Consider the following 5,915-nt stretch of genomic DNA (forward strand, 5'->3'; position numbering starts at 1 on the left):
TGTCCCAGGGCTGTACCAGGACTGCACCAGGACTGAGACTGGGACTGAGCTTCTCTCTCACTGTGGTCACAGACTTTTCCTACTGACTTTCTAAGTTGTCTTTGGCGTTTGTGGATTGAGAAGTCTGGAAACCACCACAGCTGCCTGTGATTCAGTCCTCTGAGACCTGCTCCAGCTTTGCTGAGGCTTGTTTTGCCTGCACGCCCACACTGAACTGCATTCCTCTCCCAGCCTGGTGAGATAGACCTTTCTGATCAACCATCCAGGTTGTCTTGGTCTGGAAATTTGTTTCACCCTGCCTTTCTGTGGGTTCTGCTACTCTAGAATTTGTTTAGAACCAATTTTTACAGGTATTTGGAAGGGTTTGGGGAAGAGCTCAAGCAAGTCACTGCCTTTACTCTGCCATTTATTCCCTTAAACTAGCAGAATACATGTATGCATGGGAGCCAGAAAATAATTCTGACTCAGAGATAAGCAAGTTGAGGAAGACCTTTTATTCATTTAGAGCAATCCTGACTTAGGATGTCTGTGTCACCTAAAATTATACTCTCCATATTTGTCTAACCATAGCACCAGAAAAGAATTTTCTTAATTGGGTAGATTGTAAATACAGTAAGATAGGAGAAGTGTTAAAGTGTCAACTGAAATTATAGATCCAGGATATCTGTGTTTCTTCTATCATTAACATGACATCATATAACATAGCATAGCATATGTCCATAAAATACCAAGATGAGAAAAGTCCCATTATTCAAGATAGTGCCTGGTTCAAGGCACCTTGTCCTTGATAGTCATAAATGGAAGAATACTCCTGGCCAGCTTCATCTGGCCTTGTAGTTGCTGACACAGGGAAGGGGCATTTTGAGGCCACTCAGAGAGCAGAGCATATCGGTTATGCCAGAGCACACAACGCATGTCAGTTAGGCCAGGGTGCTTCTTCTGGCTGACTAGTTCAGGCTTTGGCCCTAATTGGGGCTCCAATGATCTTGAATGATTATCAGATGACAACTGGATTTTAAACTAACTCAGAGAGGGCAAACTGAACTTCTGGACTCATAAACTTCTGAACGTAACTCAGAGACAAACATAGCTCAAGCAATAACAATAGAATCAATTTCAGAATGGAGTCAAATATAAAATACAAAATCAGAGTTTGATTTTCTTAGAGGTGAATCTCTGCCTGGTAAATCTTGTGGGCAGGAGGGCTGGGATCGTGGGATCAGGGAGTAGATCCCATTGCCAGACTAGTTTATGGACCCACTCTGCCAGGTCACCTTGTTGGAGAAGACCTGTGACTTTCTTGTGTTGCAGGTGAGTGTCACCACCATTGCCTCGAGGAAGTGGGCCCAGGGTGGGGCATGGGGTGTTGGACCACTAAAGCCCTGCCACCTGCAGAAGGCCCATGGCCATATACCTGTGCTGCCTCTGGGACTGCTACCCTTGCTGGCAGAACAAATAGATGAACTTGAGCTGATTAACCGATGCACTGACAAATGGAAAGGCTATCCTCAAGCTTACAGCGTATTCCTAGAGATTACATGCATTTATGTATCAATTTAGGGCAGCTAGGTGGTGCAGTGGATAGAGCGCCAGTCCTAGAGTCAGGAAGACCTGAGTTCAAATCTGGCCTCAGACATATACTAATTGTGTGTCCTGGGGCAGGTCATTTAACCCTATTTGCCTCATTTCCCTCATCTGTAAACTGAGCTGGAGAAAGAAATAGCAAATATGTCTTCCAAGAAAACCTTACCTGGGGTCATGAAGAGACAAACACATCTGAAAAGACTGAATAAATGGAGGTAAAAGGAAATGGTCTATATACTTGGTTTATAAAGAGTTCAGTGCACCTGGGAGTCATGGGTAGCTACAGCATTAGGGACCTGCCAACTCTAGAGCAAAACAGGTAAGGAGAAAGGAGGCACGTGGCTTTTCCAAAGCCTGGACTGGGGGCAGGCCAGTCCAGGCACAGCCGGGCTGGGGCTCCCTCCTCCTCCCTACCCCCAGCCCCCTGGCTCGGTGCCTGTGCTGGGCTCCCCGCCCCCTGGTATAAAGTCAGCTTTGCCAGCCTCTTGCCTCCAGAGCGAGGATTGACTGCCAGCATTCGTTCATGCATGCAGACACTGCCCCAGTGCCCATCTTCCAGGCAGGAGAGGACTGTCGGCCCGCTTGGCAAAAGGCAGCCACCGGCTATGATGAGCCCGACAAGCACCTGCAGATCCTGGGCAAGCCGGTAATGGAGCGCTGGGAGACCCCTTACATGTACTCGCTGGCCTCCGTGGCCTCCTCCAGAGCAGGAAGGGTCCTGGAGGTTGGCTTTGGGATGGCCATTGTGGCCAGCAAGGTGTAGGAAGCCAACGTCGAGGAGCATTGGATTGTTGAATGTAATGATGGCATCTTCTAGCGGCTACAGAAATGGGCCCGGCATCAGCCCCACAAGGTCGTCCCCTTGAAAGGCTTGTGGGAAGAGGTGGTGCCCCACCTGCCTGATGGACATTTCGATGGAATTCTGCATGACACCTATCCCCTCTCTGAGGAGACCTGGCATACCCACCAGTTCAACTTCATCAAGGCTCACGCCTGGGGGTATCCTCACTTACTGCAGCCTGACATTCTGGAGAGAACTACTGAAGACCAAGTAGACGGATATCAACAAGATGTTTGAGGACACCCAGATTGCAGCCCTGGTGGAGGCAGGTTTCGAGAAGGAGAATATCAGCACCACTGCGATGGACCTGGTGCCCCCTAAGGAATGCCGCTACTACTCCTTCCCCAAGATGATCACCCCGACAGTCGTCAAGCACTGAGGGCGCCCAACTTCCTCTTCCTCCAGGCTGACCCTGGAATGGGGGCACCAAGGACTCTCTGGCCTGCCAGGGCCACCTGCCTTTGAGGGGCTTGTACCCCATTTGAGACAGGGGATTGATAATCCAGGAGTGAGTCCAGGGGCCAAATGCTCATGTCATGGGTTTCTCCCTCATTCTAGGGCTTCAAAGGGTCAACATCTACTCATTGGGGATGGGATTCTTGCTCAGGTTATAGCTGAACTAGATTGCATGGTCTCTGAGGTCCCATAGCACCCCTTGAGGGCAGGGAAAATATTGTTATCTTTATTTGTATCCTCAGGGCTTAGCATAGTGCCTGACACTTAGCACTTAATAGTTTGTTGACTGATTAACACCTTTTCTTTGAGATAGAGGTAGAGCAAAGAGTAGTCCCATTTTATAGATGACAGAGAGGCATTGCATCTACTAGACAGCAGCCAGAGCTGGCCTTGGAGCCAGGAAGACCCAGGTTCGAGTCTCACCTCTGATGTGTTCTAGCTTTTGCAACTCTGGCCAAGTCATGAAACCTAGTTATTCTAGGCATCTCCTTCAGACTAAGCTGCAGACCTACATTGGTAGAGGAAGTTTCCTCAATGGAGAGTTCCTTTTGATCGATAAAATCAGAGGTTCAGACCCTATCCCTTTATAGGTGAAGAAACTGAGAAGTGACTTGTCCAAAGCCACTAAAGACAGAGCTAGGATCTGAAATTGGGTCTCTTTGTTGCCCAGGGTTCTATCAAACTGAGGTCCAGAGGTTGAGGTGATCTAGGCCCCAGGCATGTTCCACTACCCTATTTGTTCCCTTTCAGTCTGTTTCCTGTGCAAGTCTGTTTGGAAGACTTAACTTTAACTAATACACTGTGAAGCCCCCCTGTATCCTTTAATCAGATTTTGGTGCTCTTCAGACCAGGCGCCCTGCTGGGGTGTCAGAGGTCCTCTGGAGAAAGAGGTGGCCCTGCACCTTCTCAGTTGTAGCGGAAAGCCTGCTGGTCAAATAATAAAGGCATTCTGACCTAAAAGAAAGAAAGAAAGAAAGAAAGAAAGAAAGAAAGAAAGAAAGAAAGAAAGAAAGAAAGAAAGAAAGAAAGAAAGAAAGGTGGCACTTGGAAAAGCAAGAACTGAAACCCTGGTGAACAGGAGCTGAAAAAGGGCCATTTAATGGAACTGGGTAGAGAATGTGGTGAGAGACATTTTGAAGGCATGGCTTCACTAAAAACTGAGGATGGGATAAGCTGGAAGGTTCTCTCTGCAAAAAGCAATGAATGAAATGCAAAAAAGCTTCTCAGCTGCCCCATCCCCTTCTATACTTGTGCCACTTTGTGTGCATTTAGAGTTAGAGTGGAGGCATGTGGGACCCAAGGGAGGAGATGAATAGGCAAGAAAATAAGGGATTTAACCAGGAAATCTAGTAGCCAGCTGTTTGCACCAAAGGTTTATGTGGGATAGGCCTCACAAAAATGTGCCGGTATCAGAGTTGGCACCTCTACCACAGGAAGCAGGACTTGGGAAAAGGGTTTCTACCTATTCCATTCTCTTGATCTTTAACTAGCAGGAAGTCACTTGAGCAAAATGTGTCTAGCTTTTGCTGATTTAATGGTGGTACAGAGGTGGGTACAATGCTGAGAAAAGAATAGCTCATGATAACATCATGTCCATCCTGAGTGACAGGATTTCTAAGGACCTTAGATGAACCCTTGATAAATGGTTATCCAACTTATGACTTCCAATAATGGGAAACTCACTATTCACACTAAGACCACATGATCTATTGCTCAATCACTTCAACCATTTGAAAGATCACAATATTGAAAAGAAATGTGCCCTCCTACCACTCCCACCCACTTGTCCTAGTTCAAAGGACTTAGAGCCAAAAGGGGAACCTTAGAGATCATCTAATTCAACCACCTAATTATGCAGATAAGGAAATTACATTTAATGAATCTGATCCCTCTTCCTCATGCTGGACCTTCAGATACTGAAAAGTTATCATTCTTGCCTCCCACCTCATACAATGTCGTCCCTCCTTCAGGCTAAATGTTCCCAATTTCTTCATCTAATCCTTGTATGATACGATTTCCAGTACCTTTTTCAACTCAGCCAAGCCCGATAGCGATATTTTGGTTTGGTCACTACATAAATTAAGTGTTATCTTGCTTCTCTCATTAAGCCCCTCATATTTATATCATAACTGAGAAGTTACTGGTGATTGTTAAATTTCATTCATTATAATCATATACCCTTTTATTCTCTTGGCTATCTCCAGTTATCCCAATTGCAACTTGTAGGATGCCATTTTGAGTCCCCCAGCTGGTGGCACAGTCTATGAGGTGCATTGGCCTAGAATCAGGAAGACTAGTTCAAATCTAGCCTCAAGTACTCAGTAGCTATGTCACCCTGGACAAGTCATTTAACTTGTTTGCCTCAGTTTCCTCAACTGTAAAATGGGGGTAATAATGTAACCTATCTCCCAGGGTCGTGATGAGGATCAAATGAGATAATATTGGTAAAGTGCTTAACACAGTAGGTGCTATATAAATGTTCCGTCCCTTTCCTTCCTTTCCAATCCCTTCCCCATCCTGATTATGCTTTCCTAGACACACTATGGCTTACCAATGTGGTGCTGAGATCTGAATGCCACAGTGGTTGTCTGATTGGGTTGAGTTCAGTGTGAGATATTTTGCCCCATTCTACCTCTCCCTTCCTTCTGAACCCATTGTACTCCTCTTTCTCACTCCTTAATTTTTTTTATGTCACTCCCTCAAATACACTGTATATCCATGTCTGTGTATATTCCTTCTATCTCTACTGCCAGTGATACAGTTTTGATATAGGAGGTCAAATTTTTGGTTTATTTCTGGTCTTCGTATGAAGGCTTGAAATCCTTCTATTTCATTGAATGACAATTTATTTCCTTTGAAGTATTATGCGTAATTTTGCTGGGTAAGTGATTCTTGGTTGTAGTCCTAGATCCTTTGACCTTCAGAATCTTGTGTTCCATGACCTCTGATCCTTTAATGCTCCAGCTGCCAAGTCCTGTATGATCCAGATAGTGGCTCTCTCATATTTGAATTGTTTCTTTCTGGATATTTGTAG

At 45.6% G+C, this 5,915-nt stretch overlaps 1 pseudogene; it reads left to right on the forward strand.

The window, feature by feature from the left end:
- Positions 1–2,107: 2,107 nt before the first annotated feature.
- LOC114053306 lies at positions 2,108–2,804 on the forward strand (annotated as a pseudogene).
- Positions 2,805–5,915: the final 3,111 nt, after the last annotated feature.

The sequence above is a fragment of the Vombatus ursinus genome, unplaced genomic scaffold (assembly GCF_900497805.2).
Source record: "Vombatus ursinus unplaced genomic scaffold, bare-nosed wombat genome assembly UNPS02004080.1, whole genome shotgun sequence".
Taxonomy (NCBI): domain Eukaryota; kingdom Metazoa; phylum Chordata; class Mammalia; order Diprotodontia; family Vombatidae; genus Vombatus; species Vombatus ursinus.